General features: G+C 39.4%; 1 protein-coding gene across 9 annotated transcripts in view; it reads left to right on the forward strand.

Annotated features, from left to right (window-relative positions):
* The first annotated feature begins 237 nt into the window (after window positions 1-237).
* LOC127788925 (protein WHAT'S THIS FACTOR 9, mitochondrial) overlaps window positions 238-23089 on the forward strand; it is a 37224-nt gene continuing 14372 nt past the window's right edge. For all 9 annotated transcript variants that reach the window (XM_052317624.1, XM_052317629.1, XM_052317630.1 and 6 more), the window contains exons 1-3: window positions 238-403; window positions 542-747; window positions 9323-9415. The gene's annotated coding sequence lies outside the window, so the exon portion shown is untranslated. The remainder of the gene's footprint in view (window positions 404-541; window positions 748-9322; window positions 9416-23089) is intronic.

A 23089-nucleotide genomic window follows, 5' to 3' on the forward strand; every position in this document is an offset into this window, starting at 1 on the left:
TCCTTTCACAATTGGGGGCCATAGACAACCGCCTATTTAGCCGTATAGTAGGGCCGACTCTGCTCCAATCGTCAACCGAATTGATGAGCCGAGCCTGAGACTGGACTATGTTAACAGAGCTTCTAGGCTCGACTCGAGCTCGAGCCTGAGCTCAAATTTGCGGAGGCTCGGCTCGGCTCGATTGCAACCCAACCCGCTTCCCTTTTAATTACAGAACTTGCCGCTGGATTGTTCATATTTACAAAACCATTTCATACGAAACATCAAGAGCTCATTATCGTCAAGTATTCCTCAACTCTCCCCCGCTTCTTTGCAGCTGAAGCCCAACCGTCGGCGACTTTATTCCCCGGAGCCCCACATCATTGCCGCTGCCCATCTCTCTTGCACACCTATAATCAGCAAGGTAAAGCGTTTTGTGATTTTGATGCATCGGATGCTGTCAGCACTATAGATTTGGGATGATCATCTGTACCGGACATGTATGTCTAGGGTTGAATACTTTTGTTCTTCTATTTATATTTTATCACATTCTCTTTCCCAGATCTAGCGCCGACGCAGCACTGTGCCTCGCTTCTGAACCTCGGTTTTACTCCTACGCAGACCTAAAGATCGCACCGCTCCGAGCTTTTAGACCATCGCTGTTGCCTGTTCATTGAGGCGGCAACGGGGCAGAGTGGGAGCTCCAATGTTTCACTTTATGATAGAATTCGCACTACTATAATCACTGGTTTTCTCGGTTCTGGGAAGGTAAGAACTTTGCCTCTTCTTTTTAAATAATTTTCTTACACAATCCGTCGACATTTGATTACTTTGATTGGTTTGGTGCTATTTGGATTTATGTCAACTAGAAGATTGCTGGAAGTAGATTTTGGCATTGGGGGAAGATAAGAAATTCAAGAAAAAGAAGTGAAGCGAGTTGTCAGATTTTTGTGGAGATAAGCTGGGAGTTTAAAATGTTGAGACCCTGAGAGATAAAGTGTGTGAAACTTAGAGAGATTGGAAATATTTTCATATCTTAACTATTAGAATGTACACATATTTATACAAAATCATTCATATGTCATGACATAAGCCGTGACTTAAGCTTGACATAAGTCATGACATAGGGCTAACCCTAAGTCTAGAATACACATAAGTGTTATCTCTATATACAACTCAACAAAGTGAAAGAAGATCAAAACTGATTTTACCATATCATGTTTAAATTGTTTGACAATTAAAAAAAATTATTGCACATAAACTTATCAACACGTTTTTTGAACGCTTCATGTAAATTTGGTTGCTGAAGGAATACAATATTATAGATTTCTCCAAGTTCTTTGTTAAATGTCTTTGAAAGGTGACCAGATGACGGGGCATTTCTTGTGGGTGCTGTTGGGGTTAAGATGATAAATTAAAATGAGTACGGCAACATACCAAACTATTATACTGCCATTTGGCTATATGAATCTAGCTTTCTATTCATTTCTATAAATGAACTTATCTCCTGTAAAACCCATATAATAAATGTCAAACTTAAGTGTGTTTCACTAAGTTTTTCTTGGTCTTTCTATATCTCTTTTGCTAAATACTTGTTCCATTCCGTCCACTCTCCTCGTACAGGCTTTTATTGGTCTTCTTCTCACATGACTAAACCATCTTAATTATGTCTTGCACATCTTATCTTCAATTGGAGCTTGTTAAAGGTTGTCTCGAGTATATGGTATAAGAAGAAGATGATGGCAGTAGCAGTGAATGATGTTAGTTTGCTAGAGTTCCTTTTGAAGATTTTAGATAGAAGTTGTAACCTAAATTGTAATTAGTTATAGTTTGGGGGTTAAACTGTAAATATCTATAATATTCATTGGGACATCCACCCACTATTATAAATAGAGGGCAAGGGGTAGCAAATGGAGAGAGAGTTCTCATTTTTCTGTTTGTAACGAGTGCTGATTGTTTCTGAGAGAAAGGCTAGGGTTGTTAGCTTTGTAATCTTGGGGGAAAACAATTGGGGCGCTCGGGAATAGAAGGGAGAGAAGGGCCGCTACTGTACTGATCATTTTCTGGAAATAAAGACTGCTCTCAGGAGGATCTTAGAGGCTGGATGTAGTGCCATTCACATGGCATGAACCAGGATAATCTTGATGTTCTTGTGGATGTGTGGTTTGTGTTTCTTGTTTGGTTTAATTCTGTTTTCTATTTTATTTTCTGTTGATTCTATTAAATTTGTTCCTTAGATCAAATCCGTGAGTGTGTGAGAGTAAGTGTGGTAGAATTTCTATCCAAGAAATTAGTTCCAGCAACCCTAGATATAACAAATTGGTATCAGAGCCTATTTCTAGTATCAAGATTCATCAAGATTTCTTCTGTTTTGATTCTCGGTCATAGAATAGTGTCAAATAATGGCTGCCACTAGGTATGACATAGAGAAGTTTGATGGCCAGAATGATTTCGGCCTTTGGAAGATGAAGATGAGGGCTTTACTAGGAAATTTAGGGCTGGAAGAGGCCTTAGGCAGTGAGGAAAACCACCAGAATCCCTTACCGATGAACAGAAAAAGGAAATCTGTGATAAGAGAAAAGAAATCAACAAGAAAGTGATTAAATGCTTTCATTTCCATGAAGAAGGCATATGAAGAAGAATTGGCCAAATAGGAAGAAAGAATCCCAAGAAAGAACCAACCCCAAATGTTCAAACACCACGTGTGGTTTTGGCTATGAGAGTGCGGATGTCCTATAGTCTTTCTAGGTATGCAGTAAAAATAGCATAGGTCCTAGGGTTAGGGTGTAATTCTCATAGGAAAAGGGTATTTACCCATAGAGTCATGGTGGAGGGGGGAATGGTTTGTCTAGGCATCAAAGTAAGGTTAAGGGAGTTGGAGATGGGAGAATAGGATGCATGGTGGAGCTATTCCAGATTATTAAGAAGCTGTAATATATATCCCTGTTGTTATAGAAAGCCTAATGTCCTTAGGAATAATTAGATAGTGAGAATTGAAGTCCTAAGAGTTGCTAGGATCTCTTAGAGAGATGGAAGCAACCCTCAAGAATAGAGGTTATGTGGTGCATGCTTGCAGGTTCTGTGGATAAGTTGCAGCCACTAAAGATAGCCTATGATAACTTAGGTTAGGGCATTGCTTGAGGATGGCTCACAATGGTGAGCAAGGACTAGGAAAGGTATCTAAGGCTAGGGATATTAGGAGAGGGGAAAATTTGCAGGTGTATAGGAATAGAAACCAGGTAGTTTGACTAGGTCTCCAAATGTAGAAGTCTCCAAAATCAGTAAATCCCATTAGAAATCAGTTTCTAAGATGTTTTGGGAACCTATCTAGGCCTTGTCTCATGGTGGAGCTAGGTGAGGTGAACCTAGTGGAGATGGTATGTCCCTAAGGAATTCCCAAGCGTATATGAGCTTGCTGGAATTAAAAATAAGCTTGCTGGAAATTGCTTCTGGTATGAAAAGTTAGGTGGAGTAGAGTTGTGGAATAGGTATGCCTAGGCCTTCAAAAGCTAGGGTTCTTACCTATGTGGGAAAACTCTACCAATAGGACATGAAATTAGCTGATACTAAGGGCAATGGATGAAATCTGGGATGCTGTGTAAAGAAAACAGCAAGGAGACACCTTTGGGAATGTCCTAAACTAACCTATGAACCAGGGTATAGCAATAGAGAAATCTGAAATTTTTTTGGTCATATTCATTGTGTAAGCTTGGGCTAGATTGTGAGAGGGAGGAAGCTAGTATAGCTTTGGCTCCTGCATTGAGGGTCCTTGTGAACAGTGAGGGGAAAAGGGTGTGTGCAAGGGTTGTCTTGTATGGTGAAGCCCATGGTTGATCGAAATCTGGATTAAGCAATGAAAGGGAAGGAGAATCATCTTGTAGGTAATGAGCAAGGGAATAGAAGGTCTAGTGTTGCCTAGGATGGGTAAAAGATAGAACCTCAAGTAATCTACCAGTGAGGTATGGAATGTTGGGTTTGAAGGATGCTTAGGCTCAGGTTTTGAGTGCCAAGGAGTAGGCTGGTAAAATAGAACCTTTTGTATAAGAAGGGGTAATGCACTCTTGTCCAAATGAATGGCATGGAGCCATGTAAATTTGGGGAGAATGTTGGACTTAGATGAAAGGCCCCTTAGGTTAAAGGGGTGGAATGCAGTGAAGTGTCTATTTGAGAATTAAGGAAGGTGCTGGAAATGGGGAAAAGTCTGGGAAAAATTCTAGACAAATGGCTATTGATTAAAGCAGCACATGAAGGCTTAATTTGGATCAAATAGGTATCACTAACAGCCATTATCCATGTGGAAACTAAGAGAAAAGTGATCTTATAGTATAGCCAAGGAATAAGAGGCTAGAGGGAAAGGTAAGCAAGGATTGGTTGCTTAGAAGGTCTCTCTAGGTATGAGATATGATAGTAGTTCCTTAGGTAAGATATAAGATTGGAAGAGTCCAAAAGGGTTAAAATTGAGTGCATAGGGAAGCTGTGAATATTCCAGTGGTATGCTTAGTATATTGATGGGCAGCTTTATTGGTATTTTCTCCAAAATAAAACTCTCAAGGTGTAGCTGAGTGTTTAGATCAGTGTTTGAGAGTGTGGGAGGAAGGATAAGTTGGGAAAGACTAAGGCATAGAGATTGGAATAGGGTTTGGACAGCTTAAGGCAGCCTAGGTTACCCTAATTGTAAGCATATCTTAGTAGACTGGTAGGTAGAGATGAGCAGTCCTATTTGTTTGAAGCAAACATTAGAGAAAGGCAGTGGTAAAGCCTAAAGGCCGGTTTTGGGAGCTAGGAGGAAGTCTAGTAAAGTTAAGGCCAATCCAGGTGAGGTTCATTGTGTTGCGATGCTGTGTAAAAAGTTTGGACACTTTTGGATTAATGAGTATCATTGAGTATGGATTTGGTTTATGGTGGAGTGTACTTAGACACTATGGATAAACCAATCATATTGGTGTTAGGAATGTATCCATTAGGAAAATCCCTTGAGGAGGATAATATCTAATGAGAGTTGCAGGTTTAGTTATTGCAGCTGGAACTTTATCCAAAGGTGGTCCATTGTTATGTCTTACAGCATTGATTTGTTTTCTTTGATGTTTGTTTTGTGTTTGAGTGATCAGGTGCAGCATGAAGAACCTATGAGAGCAGGTTCATTTCATCTATTGGAAGGCCAAAGCTTGGATGGATGAAGGTTGAAGTATACTCAAGACAATGGTGGAGAATTGTTAAAGGTTGTCTCGAGTATATGGTATAAGAAGAAGATGATGGCAGTAGCAGTGAATGATGTCAGTTTGCTAGAGTTCCTTTTGAAGATTTTAGATAGAAGTTGTAACCTAAATTGTAATTAGTTATAGTTTGGGGGTTAAACTGTAAATATCTATAATATTCATTGGGACATCCACCCACTATTATAAATAGAGGGCAAGGGGTAGCAAATGGAGAGAGAGTTTTCATTTTTTTGTTTGTAACGAGTGCTGATTGTTTCTGAGAGAAAGGCTAGGGCTGTTAGCTTTGTAATCTTGGGGGAAAACAATTGGGGCGCTCGGGAATAGAAGGGAGAGAAGGGCCGCTACTGTACTGATCATTTTCTGGAAATAAAGACTGCTCTCAGGAGGATCTTAGAGGCTGGATGTAGTGCCATTCACATGGCATGAACCAGGATAATCTTGATGTTCTTGTGGATGTGTGGTTTGTGTTTCTTGTTTGGTTTAATTCTGTTTTCTATTTTATTTTTTGTTGATTCTATTAAATTTGTTCCTTAGATCAAATCCGTGAGTGTGTGAGAGTAAGTGTGGTAGAATTTCTATCCAAGAAATTATTCCAGCAACTCTAGATATAACAGAGCCATTCTAGCTTTATTATGAATAAAATCATTTCTAAGACAAAGAAAAATTTGTAATATTAAGATTTAGAAGAGATGTATCATGGTGCGACAAAGTAATAGCTTTAAAAGAAATGAAAGAGTTTGACGTGTACAATTTTGATGTGTTATTTTGTTGATGTATTATTGTATACATCTTTTTCAGAATTCTTTTTACTAATTTACCACAATTTTAAAAAATTATTAAAGTACCATTGTTTGCAAAATAATTACTACGATCTTTTACACATCACTTGCCATGCTGGGAGGATGGCCAAGGTGGCTTTCAAAAAAGTAGAATCACTTGCCAAATAAGTGGTTCTATTCAACGGTCAACAGTAGGTGAGTTTCTGCAAGTGTTGGAGAAATTCATGGATGTCTTAAAAAAGCCACTTGTCACAATCTGTTCTTTCAAAGAACCACTTTTCAAACAAGTGATTCTTTATTAATTTAAGTGGTGCCGTTTGAGCCTAGGATCCTTAATTCCCTAACATGCCTCTTTTCCTTTACACCTCTGCTACCTGAAACAGCTTAGTGCTGCAACCCAACTAAAAAATCTAGCAAAATCTCCATCTCCTCATTGTTTTTCCCTTGATTCAACATCTCGTTGCACAAGGTGATTGCTTAAACTCAAACTTGGTAGATTATTTTGTGTTTCTACATGCATATGGTTATATGCACGTATGTGCTTACACATATGGTTGTAAGATCAAAATAGATGAAAATATTTGTTTATTTGCATACATCTTGGGAAAATGGTTCTTTTACTGAAAATAAATGGGAATTTTGATGAAAATGCTGAAAAATAATGGAAAATGTTGAATATATATTTATTTTGCAGTAATAAAATGCTATAAAAGCAGAATATGTGGTGAATAAAATTAATAAATAGAGTTTTGTTGTTTATATTCAAATAAAATTTTTGAATAAATGCAGAAAAATAATGAACGCATAGATATATGCATGTATGGAATAGCATTTTCTAACAAGGAGTATTATGTGGAACAATATGTGCAAGATGGGTAGTGAGATGATAATGATCCAATGTTCTTGGAATGGGAAGTGGGAGGATGCCACCGTGGCATGAAATACATTGGTGGACATGAGGTGCACTTCTACATACGACGTGGGGGGACATATGATGAATTGCTTGCTACAATATGCAACAAATGTGGAGTTGACGTGGGCGATTATGACATCAAGGTTGTGGCTAGATTAAAGTGTGTCGTGATGGGATGTGGGAGTGTTTCACCATATGAAATGACACCTCTTTGGAGATGGCAATGAAAATATGGGATGGGTTAGGCATTGCTTGGCTAGATATTGGTTTAGAGATGGAATTGAGGCAGCAAGAGCAACAAAATACTCAAATGCAAGGTTGTCAAACAACTGAGCAGATGGCCAGTGCACCTTCATGTAGACCACAGGTTAGGACAGTTGATTTGCCCATCATCAAACCCCTTGTCACTAGTCTTGGGTTGTCGTCTCTTGTGACTGTCCATGGTAAGTGTAACGTACGGAGTGTTGGTGCCATGCATGCAAACTCTAGTGGAGGTCGTCGTCATAGCGAGGACAATTATTGTAATGTGGCGAAAATGGTTCATCAGGAAGGTGATTCTGTGGTTGAGAGAGCACACGTCACCCCCCTTGATGGCAATTTCTTCTGCAGTGAGGATGAAGATGTGGATGCACTTGACGCGACTTTGGAAGCATCAGGAGATGAGGATGATTGTGATAATGATGAGGGTGGTGGACCCCATGTCCAACATGCTAGTTGTCCTGTGCTTGAATTTTCAAATGTGGATTTGGCTAGCCGAGTAGTTTGGGACAATGAAATGCATGGTGTAGGGGATGTTTATTCTCATGTTAGTGGCAAACTTCAAAAAGGCTTGAGATTTCACACCAAAGAGAACTTGATGCACTATGTGAAGACGTGTTTTGTGTGGGATCGACGGATGTATGTGGTCTCAAATTCAGACTCCCAATGTTGGTCTATAAAGTGCAAGTTGTTTGAGACGTGCTTGTGGAGATTAAGGGCTTCGAGGAAGCCGAACTTAGGTTATTGGGAGATTGTAGTACTAAAGGATTCACACGGTTGTGTGAATGCCAACATGAGCGCTGACCATCGACAATTGGACTCTAGCTTTCTTGCTCATGTGGTGAAGGGTGTGGTTGAAAAGCAGCCGGATTTGGCCATTTCAATGTTGCAACAACATATTGTTGATGTGTATCAGTATCGAGTTAGCTATAGAAAGGCTTGGGATGCGAAGCAGAGAGCCATTGCTTTACTATTTGGTGATTGGGAAAAGTCATATAATGGTTTATACCCTCTTATGCGAGCCATTTCTAGAGCTAATCCTGGGACTATTTATGTTATACAGACATCTTCCCATCCATTGCCAGGTGTGGAGGTTTTTTCCCCGTATGTTTTGGTCCTTTGGTTCATCTATTAGTGGTTGGCAACATTGTCGACCAGTGACCTTCTATGGAGTGGCACCTTACTTTGCACAACAAAATCATGATAGTATGACAGAAAAGGCAGCAGGCCATGAATATACACCTGCAGTACGCACCCAGTTGGCAGCATATGATAACAAGTCCAACTTACACATGGTCACCCACTTAGATTATGATGGGGGCATATTTGATGTGCAGACTGCAAGGAACCGGAATAATGATAGAGGGCCTAAGCACCATCAGGTGAGGCTTAACTCCCAAACATGTTCTTGTCAGAATGGCAGCTGTGGAGATATCCATGTTCCCATGCCATAGCTGCTTTCAAGAGTGTGAACTTAGATTGGAAGCAGCACGTAAGTCACTTCTACAGCTTGGATGCATATGTAGAGACATGGAAGTTGACGCTTGAGCCCATTGAGGACAAGGCCTACTGGTCTCCTGGTAGTGATCCCACATTGGTTCCAGATCCTCATAGAAGGCGGGCTACCAGAGGTCAACCCCGGTCATCCAAACTATACAATGGGATGGATCCCAAGGAGGGTCGTTCAGCTGTGCAATGCTCGTTGTGTAGGCAAAAGGGCCATAATTGTCGTTCGTGCCCCACTCCTTGCAGGCCAAATCCACCAGATGCAAAACCTTGATGATATACATGTTATGTCATCATTTGTATTAAAGTTTATGAGATTGTTGTATGTTTTTGGGCCAAATTTGAGTAAACTGAATTTTATCAAACTTTATGAGCTTGCTGTATTTATATCTTGGGAGTGAGGGCAAGGGCTTGGAGAAAATATTCTCTATATATTTTCTTGAATAGGCAGGCCTTGCTACGGTATAAAGTTACTATATTGAGAGCTAAATCTAATGAGATTGAAAGATGTTCAGTTTTTTTTTTGGCTAAGTAAAGATGTTTGTTTAGTTAAGTGAAAACATCACCCTTAAATCTTGTATTGAGTTTCTGGTGGAGTTAAGTTCAGTGAGATTTTTATTTGATAAAATTAGCAGTAGTCTTAAAAGATTGACCATTTTCTGGTTGTGCAGGTGATGAATGGCCAATATCTTTGCAATAGACAGATAACTGTATCCTCTGTGTACGAGAAAGACACTAAAGGGGAGGACATGGTACTCTAGCAGGTGAGGTTCTTTCTTAATTGAGTTTCTGCAGGCTCATCTGCCTGGGATGTCTAAAGTAATGACACAAGGGATATTCTGTCAATAATTTGTTGTACGCAATTGTGAATCACTCTGTATAGAAGCAGACCTTCTATAACTCTACCATGGTACAGTTGCTGTTGAAGAATACTGAGAATGAAGAATGAGGATTCAAGAGTAAAAAATTATGGTCTCTTATCCTATGGCTGAAATTAAGAGATTAGGATAAAGAGATAAGGAGGAGATTAGAATAAAGAGATAAGAATCAAGAAATAAAGTTAGTTGGTGATTAAAATCAAGTGATAAACCCTGCTGTACCTGCTGTAACAGATGTACCCCTTTTTTTTCAAAAATTCTTTCCTATCTTTTAGGAGATATTGTAGGATATTTCTTGTATAAATACCCCATTTGAGAGATCAATAAATCAAGCTTCAAGCTTCCCTTCATCAAGTAGGTCTCTTCCTACTTGAGTAAAATATTTCAAAGTTACTTGAATAAAGATTTTTTTTTTTGGTTCAGTTACTATATGGTCAAAACCAAACATTTGACAATTTCTATGGGGTTTAACTTGGGAAGCATTTTGAATGCAATTGCCATGAATTAGAAGGGCCAATGTACAAGAAAAAGAAGGAAAGGAGAATAAGATAAGGAAAAAAGTGTGATCTTTTTTGATTGATATGGTAGGAATAATTTTTGTTGCACTTTGGATTTATTTATTTACCTTTTAATTGTTTGAATTTATAGTGTTGTGTGATCTGTCCTTTTTTTGTTTGAATGCATTGCTTGGGGTTTTCACCAAAAAGCTAAGGTTGCCTTGGAGAAAATATGCTATGAATATGAGCTTGTTGTATTATATCTTTGATCTAAAACACTTGCTACCCCCATGGAACTTGCTTCGATGTGAGTCATATTTTCCTAATATTTTTGATACCATCACACTAATTGACTCAATTGGACTTGAAGCCATTGAACCAATGTATTATGGTTCACTGTAGGGTATAGGATGTCCCACATTGGAAGTTCAGGCTTTTGGTGTGGGGTTATAACTTCTTAGGCACCCTCCCCTTAACAATTAGCTTTTGAGGGTGAGTTCTACCCAAGGGTTTAACACAATGCTATTTTGATCTCACAAACTTTGGATTGTTATTGCTATTCAAGCTTTTCACTACAAGTGGAACCAACTCCTTCTCAAAAGGTTGCTTAAACTCTTCAACATACATACCTTGTTAGCATCACTCCCTTAACAACCAATTCCTAACATGATTGATTTTTTATATGCATCAATGAATCTAGTGTAAGGCAACTACAAGAGACTTATATCTACATCCGATATCCATAGCCAATCTAGATAAGTCTAGTAATATTTCTCTAGAGAGGACTCATTTATTCTAATTACAATCACTCAAAAGTCATGTTATCTATGTTTTTGCAAATAGAACAATTTTTCAAGCTTGGTTGAACTATATGCGGTTGACTATGTTAGAACATTTGTACTAGATTAGTGATGTAGATAACATGAAAGTCTATGTAAAATTAGTGATGTTTATGTCCTGTATAGTTGGTTTGGGAAAGTCTTCTAAAAGGAACATTTCTAGAAGGACAACTGGCCGGTTGTTATGTAACAGTCAGTTTTCTGTTGTTGTAACTCCCGCGCCTATGGCTTATAAATAGGGGTCAGGAGGGGGCTTAAGGCGGTACTTCATTTTGTGCTTTTGTGCGGAATTCTATCTTGTAAGCAAGTGGGTTTGTTTTGGTTGTGTGCTGAAGAGTGAGGCGGGGATGTTGCTGTGTATTCTCTGGGGGAACTCTATAGTTTTCAAGTTATATGAGCTATGAGAGTGTTCTATCAAACGACACATGTAATCAACCTATACAAGATAGTGGATGAGTGAAGGCCAAGCCAATCTGGATGTAGGTCTCAATTTGAGACTGAACTAGGATAATTCTTGTGGTGTTCTTGATTCTGTTTATGCTCTTTAATATCGTGTTCTTGTTATTCTTGTTATTGTGAGGTTTTGAGAGACTCTATCCGTGACTTGGTGGAGTGTGAGTGTCACAGAGGGTGTTGTGTTCTTACTCTAACAGACTACATGAATTTTAGCTTGCTAGTCATCTGTCCATGGCCTTTTAATTTATAAGATCCTTATAACTCATGTCAAACCTAAGAGTCCTCCACCAAGTTTTTATTAGTCTTCTTTTACCTCTGTTATACTAGGGTCATTGGAATTGATTTCTTGGACAGGAATTCTGCCACACTCTATCACACACTCACGAATTTGATCTTAGGAACAAATTAAGTGAATTCAATAGAAATAATAAACAGAAACAGATTTAAAAAGAATAAGAATACACAAACCAAACATTCACAAGACACCAAGATTATCCTGGTTCAGATTGCAATACGCAATCCTACATCCAGCCTTAAGAACCCTCCAAGAGCAACCGCCTTTGATTCAGAAAGAATGATATCAGTACACCAGTTGCACCCTAAGCCTTCTCTCAAGATTACAAAAGCTATTCTAAAACACAACCTTTCCTCTCTCAAAGCTTTCTCGAGAAACAACTGAATTATGCGCCTCTTATGCCTAGACCTCCTTCTCTATTTATAGAATATTTGGATTTGGGCGACAGATCCTAGGCTATTACACAACTGGATATTACCGGTTTTACCCTCCAACTTGACAGTTATTTACAAGTGAGTCCACCGCCTATCCCTTCTCTCTAAACCGCATAATAACCTATATAAACAAAACTGTTGTTGCTGCCTCAATACTCTAGACAAAACTCTAACAATTCTCCACCATTGTCTTGAGTATGATCCATTTCATTCTTTGTCCATCAAAGCCTTGGCCTACTCTTCCCTTTGGTTTCAGCATGATATACCTGATCATTCAAAACACAAAACACATTAAAGGAAAACAAACAATGCTGTAACTGATACAGTGAAACACCTTTGGATAATTTTCAGCTGCACTAAAACTGCAACTCTCATTAGAATTATCTACCTTCTCAAGGGGTTTTCCTAATAAATAACTTTCCTAACATCAATATGATTGGTCTCTCCATAGTGGGACTGAATTTAAGCCAAGTGGACTGCCCATTGGCTGTTTCAACTCCTCCTACCTAGACTTTTCTTTAGGGTTCCTGCTGCATACAAAATGCAATATATATACCCTAAATTCATAACTATTCATCTGGGCACACTCCACCATAAAACAAATCCATACTCAATGTTATTCCTTAATCTCAAAGGTTTCATCCTTTTACACAGCATCACAACACAGTGAACCTCACCCGGATTGGCCTTTTCACTGCTAGACTTTATTCCTAACTCCCTAAAACCGGCCTTTTAGGCTTTACCACTGTCTTCCCTTTCTTATGTTTGCTTCAAACTCAAAGGACTGCTCATTTCTCTTGTGCCTCTTCTATCTACCACCCTATCAAGATATGCTTGAGTTTGGGTAATCCTAGGCTGTCATAAGCTGTCCAAACCCTATTCCAATCTCTATGCCTTAGTATTTCCAGCTTCTCCTTTATCCTACACTCTCAAACACTGACCTAAACTCTTAGCTACACCTTGAGAGTCCTCATGGACAAATTTCCGGTGAGGATGCCTTACATTTCACTAGGTATACAATTGGAATACTCACAGCTTCCTCATGCACTCAATTTTAACCCTTGGACTTATCCTAAAGGGATCCGATTCCTTATACCTTCACCTTGGGAATTACTATCATTCCTAGAGAGACCTTCTAAGCAATCAACCTTGCTTACCTTTCCCTCTAGCCTCTATTCCCTTGGGCTACTCTATAAGATCAATTTTCCCTTAATTTTCACATGGATCATGGCTGTTAGAGATACCTATTCGACCCAAATTAAGCCTTCATGTGCTGCTTTAACCAATGGCCATTTGTCTAGCCTTTTGTCATGAACCTAGGGTTCATAACATGGTTGGAATTGGCAATCAGAAGGATCCGATTGAATAGGACTGAAATAGAATGATTCAAGAGGGAAATGGCACAGAAATGGGGGAGAAATTAGAGAGAATTGAGGGAGAGCAGTAGAGAGAAATGAGAGGGAGATTTGAGAGAATTTTTAGAGAGAGAATGAGAGTTTCATTAATCAATTCAAGCATATCCCATCCAATCACAACTGAGGCTTACATATAGCCTAACAGCCTCCTACATACTCTCATGTGCAATATAACAACTAGTTTAACTGTCTATAGAATAGGATAAAACACTATAATAGAAAGAAAGAAAAGAAATTACAATGATTGTATATTGTATGCCAACTCCTACTATTATATCCTTGGGTAATTCCTAAGGTCATGACAATTCCCTCATCCTTGAGAGAATTCTTGTCCTCAAGAACTTGCAGCAAGTAGCCATTGCTTCATCCAATTCCCGCCTTTGCTATCTGATCTATCTTTCTTTCTTTCTTTCTCCTTCTAGGCTTCTTCTTCTTCCTTGTTCTAAAGTGTCCAAGATCAACTCCAAGCCTAAGTTGCCCCACTTCCATAGGAGAAACTTTATCGAATGCAAGTCCCATACAATCACCTCCTCCTATAGCTATCCAATCAATTTCGGCCTTCCATTGAAAAACATGATCAACCACACCTGGCCAAATATGGTTAGTAGTTGGAACTTGGAGTCTAAAGGAAGAGTTAACTGTACCCATGGCTTCCTTGGATAGTCCATCCCTGTCCCATACAAGTAAGTAAGTTAAGCAAGTATCCCTAGCTGCAGTTATTGCATTTCCATCTAGCCTATTACCATGTTCTATTGCAAAGTTACCAACAATATCCTGGAAATGCAGCAATGGGAAATTGCTGACTTGCCTTAGATACTTAGACGAGGCTTGCTTGTGAGCTTCAGAACTAGGTGCTGCCACAACCCCAATTCTAGCAGTCGGTTCCTCTGTCAATACAGTAGACAGAAACATGAATTTTCCTGCTAGAGCAGGAACCACTAGAGCAGCTGTCGTTCCATCCCTTTCTACCAAACTTTTGACTTCTTCAATTATCTCTCTTAGCTTCCCACCAATTATCAGTTGTCCTTGAAATTCCTTACTCAATCCACACATCTTCACAACGTTAGAAGATGTTTCCACCGGAGATTCATGCTCAATCATGCCATTTCCAGTGATAGTAAGGGACTCAATCTTCCTTGCCAACCAAAACTAGCCCTGATATTGCAACTTACAATCGAAATTTGAACAATTGCAACAGCAGGAAACTCCTTTCCTAGAGTTGTTTCCTGATCATTGCCGCACATACCATACTTATCTTCTCCACTTTCCTTTTCCAGCCTTTCAGTAGGTTCTTCCTGAGGTATTATTTCTTCTTCTAACTCCTCAATCACTGCAGCTGAATCACACTCCAATTCTAGACATTCCTTGGTGTCTTCTGTCATTCTTGCCAACTGATTGAATGCCTCAAGCATCTCTTGTTTTGGACTTCCGATATTATCATCTGGATCATCCTCATCAACAACCTCCTTTCCAAAGGAATCAGAGTACTCATTTAATTATTCTTTAATCCAAACAACTTGAGCCAAGCCCTCAGACTTTCTATTGTTGCTGCCAGCACTTTCCTGACAGCCACCATCCTTGTCAATTCCACCAAAACCAGTATCCTTCTTCCACTCCACTGCAAGGAATTCCTCCCTGTTAAAACTTTCGTGATAATCATCAAAGTATTCCATTGGAAAATTGTAATGATACTTTTTAATAAGTATCATCGCAACCTCTTGCAACTTCTCGCGGGACATATGGCCAAATTCCTCACACTCTTCATGAATTCCATTGCTTGTCTCTTTGTACTTGTTGCTGCCAACTGAAAATGCAGCCTCCTTGGCTGCCATTGAGGCTCCATTCCAACTGAAAATGAAGCATTCTTTTGCTGCAATTGAGGCTCCACTGATCTCCTTTGTGCACTACTCCTCCTGACCGAAATCTTATTGGCTAGAAAAGCAATAGGCCAAGAAACCGCAGCTCTTTCCATCATAATTCCCCACACTTCCCTTCTGTTGCTGTCTGAAATTTTCGTTAAAACTAATTGCACCTTCCGAGTTGACAGTTACTTCTCCCCTTCGGTTATGATTGGCAATCGAACTCGCTGGAGTAATTTGCTTCGCCATACTAACAACACCTGCAACAGCCTCAGCAAAATCAATCGTGTATCAACCTACCCTTCCACTTCGATGAATCGTCGAACCTTCCTTCGGAGACGTCTTGTCTGCTTGTTCGCAAGCTCCGACCAATACTTACTGAATTTCAAACCGAGAGCCACCAAATGCATTGTCAGAACCACTTGGCCAAGTCGTTTCCAGCACAGCCTCCCGAATGGATCGACTCAACTATTCAATCCATTCCTTGTTGCGTCTAGGATTGCTTACTGGGATCCTTAGCGTTCAGTAACCTTTGTCAGTGGAACTCCTTCCAATCCCAATTGGGCGATATTTCTGATCGGAGGTGTTCAATCTGTTCGCCCGGACTGCTGGACTCACCTTGGATCCTTCCTTTGGTTCTGCCCAATCACCGACCGTTGAAAATAGCCACGACACCCACTGCACCATCGTGAGGAACCTGCTGCACAATCGCTAGACCTATTGCAATTAACTCTTCTGCAACACCCACTTCCTTGCCCAATCACCGACCACTGGCTCGGTTTCGTAATTTACTGGAATTGCTTCACCTAATCGCTAACATCAGTCACCGTCGGAGATCAATAATGTTATTGTTTTGCCCGAAGTAATTGTATGCTAGAATTCTAGAAGAAATCAGGAAAGAATAGAGATGATTGGTGGCAGTTAGTTTGCAAGATTCAAATGTAACTAATTGTAATTAATAAGGGTAGTTTAGACTTTATATAAGTTAGTTATTTCCCTTAGGAAGTTTCGCCCCTCTAGTTTATAAATAGAAGGGTGCGGAGGTTGGATAGATCATCAATTAGTTTTCATTCCGTTCCCTTGTGTTTGAGTGCAGTGAGAAGCGAGAAAGAGAGCTGTGAAAATATAGTTCTTGTTGTCTTCGTTTAGAGGATTGTATTCGAGAGGCAAGTGGAGGCGAGTGAGTGATATTCTTGTACTGATTTCATACATTCTTAGTGGATTGGTTTTTTCTTGGATTGCTGGATGTAGTGCCATGTAAATGGCATGAACCAGGGTATATCGTGTGTTCTGCAATCTGGTTTGCTTTTCTATTCTATTTCAAATATGTTTTAAATTGTTTACTTTTTGTTTGAATCGTGATTGATTTCGGTGAGGTTATTGAGTGATTCTTGGATCATTTTAGCACTTGGTTTTAACAAATAACAAAGTTGGATCCTCGCTCCGTCAGCTCTCTGCTATTTCTGGAATCACCTCTTAAAAGTTCAATTAATTCTGTTGCCGCCAAGGATTGCTTAACAATTGATCGATTTCTACCACCTAAGGTTCGAAAATCAACGAGCAAAGGAGTCGGAGGAATCTGCTTCTCGCAATGGACTCCACCTACAAGTTTGAGCCAAGATCCGCTTGCGCCTTCTCAGTTTTGCTCACTCCTTGTTCCCTTTCGACTCAGATCTGGAAAGCGGGCAACTCGTTGCTCGCTCACTTAATTGTAGAGTGCCTTCGCACAACTATGCTCAACACTAATTGTCGCTTGAACTTACCTGTTGATACTGACCATAATTCTCTTCAAATGCCGAGAATCAAGTACAACGGCCGTCAATCACCTCCATGCATCGGAATCTAATTTTGAGCATCAATGGCCGAAAATCAATCCTCAGTCGAGAGACCCCCCTAAACTCGCTGGAATGCTTAAACTCGCCAAGTCCGTTGAATCACCGAAGCCTGGGCTTGAATTATTGAAATTGATTTCACTAGTCTTCAAATGAATCGGAACCACAACCAAGGATTGACCGCTCTGATACCATTTGTCATGAACTTAGGGTTCATAACATGGTTGGAATTGGCAATCGGAAGGATTCGATTGAATAGGACTAAAACGTAACGATTCAAGAGAGAAATGGGACAGAAATGGGGGAGAAATTAGAGAGAATTGAGGGAGAGCAATAGAGAGAAATGAGAGGGAGATTTGAGAGAATTTTTAGAGAGAGAATGTGATGCAGCGTGTAGCGCGCGTGTGAAAAAAACACACAAAAATAAACCTTTGAAAGAGCAAACTTCAATGACTGAAGCTTGACTTTCAAGAAGACGCAAAAACAAGACTGTTTTGTTAAGAAAACCCAAATAGGTTGTTGAAATTTGATTGAGAAAAACTTGATTACAAACTCTAGATCCTAGGCATATTTATAGTATTTGGCTAATCCAAATCCATCTAATATTTGTAAACAAAATCCAACTAGAATTCTAATAGAAACAAATCCTAAATAAAAGTCAACTAAAATCCTAATAAAAATAAAACCCTAATCAAACATGAAGTAGAATCCTAAATCAAGTAGAAACATGAAATAGAATCCTAAATCAAGTAGAAATATAAAATAGAATCCTAAATCAAGTAGAATTCTAAAACTTAAGAAGTATTAAAATAACATTATGGCACTACTATTTTGGTGATACTGTTCCGGTTTGGTTGGGTCGGTCTCGGGCCGAGTTTTGATTGGTGACAGCATCATTCACCTTCACTTGAGAAAAAATTCGACCTCGAATTTTGATTTTGTTTGGACAAATCCACATCCGATAAGTACGAAGAGAGATTAGCCACTTTGAATGTTTAGAAATACCCATATTATTAGGCAAATCCACAACATAAGTATTGTCATTGGTCTTCTTTGGAATCTTGTAAGGACCATACTTCTTTGGCTTGAACTTGTTCTGCCTTCCTGCTGGAATCCGTTCATTCTTCAAGAATATCATGACTTCATCTCCAACCTCAAATACCTTGTGCTTCCTATGCTTGTTAGCTGTCGCCTTGTACTTCTTATTTGTGCAACTTTTGTTTGACATCTTCTTGAACTGCTTGAATTTTTCTGCTAAGGGAACATGAGCAAAGACATTCCTTCCCCTCTTAGCCCTATCTTCGTTGGCATGGGTCCAACCATCACCATGTTTGTTGCCCTCCGCCTCCATTGTATTATTACTGTTAGATTGAGAACGTTGAACCTTCCATCTTGAGCGTTTCTCTAATCTGGTAGATCTTATTGCCTTCGATTCAACCATGCCAGAGCTTGAATAAACTGTAAAAGGATTTGCTACCATGACCTCCATCTTCTTTACAGTCGCAAGTCGATCAGAAGAAACACCATAATCCTTGCGTTGCGAAGCAATGCTTGAGCCATCGGGACTAGAAAATACCCTAATATGAGTCAATAACCTTGGAGTTTCTGCCATGTTAACAGGATAAATCAGACCTGAGTTTGCAAACGTTGAGGTTGCTGAGACAACATAATCTTCGAAATCAAGCTCCACTTTAGAAGCTTTGGTTTGATTCTTTTCCACTATGGGTAACAAAGTATAACGCACACCTTCTTTCTTAAGCTGATATGTGTTCTTCCTACTCGAGTGCTTAGCATCCACATCAAATTGCCAAGGCCTCCCAAATAAAATATGGCAAGCATCCATATCAACAATATCACAATAGATTTCGTCGGAGTACTTACCAATAGAAAAAGGCACCCTGCAACGTTCATCCACATGTATTCTACCAACTTCTTTGATCCATCCAATTATGTAAGGGCTTGGATGTTTTTCAGAAGTTAACTGCATCTTTGCCACCACGTCTCTTCCTATGATATTCTCCTGACTTCCACTATCAATAATCAACTTAAAGATTTTTCCTTTCACAGTACACCTCGTGCGAAAAAGCTTATGCCGTTGAGTAGTATCTTCATTATTTTGAGATAGCATTAACTTCCTCACTACACACGTATATTCCCCATGTCCATAATCTTCTTCGTCATCCTCCCCATCAGGCCCGTAATATACTTCCTCTTCAGCAACATCTTCCTCTTCCTTTTCTACAATGTTAACTGTTTTCCTCCTTGGACAATCACTAGATCGATGCCCAACCTCATTGCACTTGAAACGTTTTAAAAGAATAGGCTTTACATAAGGATTAGGGGATTTTGGAAGATTAGAAGTAGTACCTCGAATGTTTCCCCCCGTTGTAGCCTTATTAGGGTTGATTGTATGGGGTGGATTAGAGGGTTGCGCTCTTTGAACCGACTTGCCTTTATCAAAAGCTGGTTGTTTATTTTCATTCCCACTATACCAACGATAGTTGTCATTACGAGATCTCTCACTCAACATTAACTCAGCCTTTAAAGCTAAGTTCCTTGCTTCTTGCACACTCAGAACCATCTGAACCCCAATTTTATCACGAATAACAGGCTTCAATCCATTCAAGTAACGAGCTGCTTGTTGATTGTCACTTTCTGACAATTAGTTTCTCTCCGCCAATCGCAGAAACTCAGAGGTATATTCATTCACACTCTTCATTCCCTATGCACATCTTTGATAAGCTTCAAACATATATTGTTCATAGTTAGGGGGCAAAAACCTACCTCTTAACAACTGCTTCATTCGTCTCCATGTCTGAATTGGCTGTCGGCCTTCCCTCAATCTCGTTTCTCTTAATCGCTCCCACCAAACAGATGCACCACCCTTCAACCTGTAAGCCACTAACTTTACTTGTCGTTCATCTGGGATCTCCATGTATTCGAAAAAACGGTCAACCTCAGTGATCCAATCCAGGAACCCCTTAATATTAAGATCTCCACTAAAGGTAGGAATATCAACTTTTAGTTTATACTCATCGTTGCCCCAGTGGTTGTGCTGATGCGCATTTCTCCTAACCCTTCTACCACCAGGGTTAGCTATTGCTCGACCAAAATCATCCTCTTCATCGCTATCTTCAATCACTGGTCTTCTAGGATTAACAAGGACATGATTAATGGGTGGTCTTCCCGCTCCGGCTTGATTCACCCCATTATTCAGGTTCTTGTCATCATCAACTCGTAGTAAGGTACCCAATTGGTTGCTATGTTGCTCTAATCGCTGCTGGATAGTACGAGTTACTTCCCGTTGTTCTTTGATTGCTCTCCAAACTGCGGACAACCCTTGATCATCGTCACGAGGCTGGTTGCTACCGTTACCTTCAAGATTGGCCATCTGATTGGTTGATTAACCGCTCTGATATCACCTGACGCAGCGTGTAGCGCGCGTGTGAAAAAAACACACCAAAATAAACCCTTGAAAGAGCAAACTTCAATGACCGAAGCTTGGCTTTCAAGAAGACGCAAAAACAAGATTGTTTTGTTAAGAAAACCCAAATAGGTTGTTGAAATTTGATTGAGAAAAACTTGATTACAAACTCTAGATCATAGGCATATTTATAATATTTGGCTAATCCAAATCCATCTAATATTTGTAAACAAAATCCAACTAGAATTCTAATAGAAATAAATCCTAAATAAAAGTCAACTAAAATCATAATAAAAATAAAACCCTAATCAAACATGAAGTAGAATCTTAAATCAAGTACAAAATGAAATAGAATCCTAAATCAAGTAGAAATAAAAAATAGAATTCTAAATCAAGTAGAATTCTAAAACTTAAGAAGTATTAAAATAATATTATGACACTACTATTTTGGTGATACTGTTCCGGTTTGGTTGGGTCGGTCTTGGGCCGAGTTTTGATTGGTGACCGTATCAGAATGAGGGTTTCATTAATCAATTCAAGCATATCCCATCCAACCACAACTGAGGCTTATATATAGCCTAACAGCCTCCTACATACTCCCATGTACAATATAACAACTAGTTTAACTGTTTATAGAATTGGACAAAACACTATAATAGAAAGAAAGAAAAGAAATTACAATGATTGTATATTATATGCTAACTCCTACTATTATATTTACTAATATATCCTTGGGTAATTCCTAGGGTCATGACACATTTTTCCTAGACTTTTCCCCATTTCCAGCACCTTCCTTAATTCTCAAATAAACACTTCACAGCACTCCTCCCCTTTAACCTAAGGGATCTTCCATTTAAGTCCAAGTTTCATTTCTCCCCAAATTTACATGGCTCCATGCCATTCATTTGGACAAGAGTGCATCCCTCTTCTCATGCAAGAGGTTCTATTTTCCAGCCTGTTCCTTAGCACTCAAAACCAGTGCACAAGTATCTTAAACCCATCTCTTTCCATGTCTAACTGCTAACTCACTTTATGTTCTATCTTTTACCCATCCTAGGCAACACTAGATCTTCTATTCCCTTGCTCATTACCTACAAGATGATTCTCCTTTCCTTTCCTTGCTTAACCCGGATTTTGATCAACATGGGCTACAAGACAATACTTGCACACACCCTTTTCCACTCACTGTTCACAAGGACCCTCACTGCAAGAGCCAAAGCTTATCTTAAACACTAGCTTCCTCCCTCTCACAATCCAGACCAAGCTTACACAATGAATTATGATAATTTTATCCAGATTTCCCTATTGCTATACCCTGGTTCATAGGTTAGTTTAGGACATTCCCAAAGGATTATACATGCTGTTTTATTTTCCAGCATCCCAGATTCCATCCCTTGCCCTTAGCATCAGCTAATTTTATGTCCTATTGGTAGAGTTTTCCCACATAGGTAAGAACCCTAGCTTCAGAAGACCTAGGCATACCTATTCCACAACTCTACTCCACCTAACCTTTCATACCAGAAGCAATTTCCGGCAAGTTTATTTTTAATTCCAGCAAGCTCATATACGCTTGGGAATTTCTTAGGGACACCATCTCCACTAGGTTCATTTCGTCTAGCTCCACCATGAGACAAGGCCTAGATAGGTCCCCCTAGATCTTAGAAGCTGATCTCTAATGTGATTTTGACATATGAAAGGTCTGATTTGGAGACTTCTACATTTGGTAACCTTACCAAACTACATGGTTCCTATTCCCTTATACTTGTAAACTTTTCCTCCTCCTAAATAGGAACCCCAATAGAAATCCAAACAACAAATCAATATCAATAGCTATCAATACTTTTCAGAAAGGAAACAAGTACAATCCAGGGCATTCGAGAGTCCCTTTCTCTCCCAATTCTTCTATCAAAAACCAGCTGCTCTCTCCCTCTTCTTCTCAGCTATTTATACTTCTCCTCAGCCCTACTCTAACCAAATTCCCTTGCACATGCAGATTATTCCCTTAGCATGTGGATTACAAAACTACCCCTTCATGCGCACATGCTGGTTGTAACAACCTGCATGTGTTAATTCCTTATTCTAACCTCATACATGCTTCTGTTTGTGGCGTCTTTGGTAGGTCCGGTACACCAGTGGCCTATCATATCCCTAGCCTTAGATACCTTTCTTAGTCCCTTGCTCACCATTGTGAGCCATCCTCAACAAATGACACAGTCTAACCTTATCATATGCTATCCTTTAGTGGTTGCAGCTTATCCACATATAAATGCAAGCATGCACCTCATAACCTCCTATTCTTGAGGGTTGCTTTCATCTCTTTAAGAGATTCTTGTGCAACTTCTTAGGACTCCAAATCTCATTCTCCTCTATAGGAGAAATCCTTTACTATCTAATCCTTCCCAAGGACATTAGGCTTTTTTTTTTTAAATTAGGGACATATTTTACAGCTTCTAAAAATTTTGGAATAGCTCCACCGTGTATCCTAATCTCATATCTCCAATTCCCTTGA

The sequence above is a fragment of the Diospyros lotus genome, chromosome 13, assembly GCF_014633365.1.
Source record: "Diospyros lotus cultivar Yz01 chromosome 13, ASM1463336v1, whole genome shotgun sequence".
Taxonomy (NCBI): Eukaryota; Viridiplantae; Streptophyta; class Magnoliopsida; order Ericales; family Ebenaceae; genus Diospyros; species Diospyros lotus.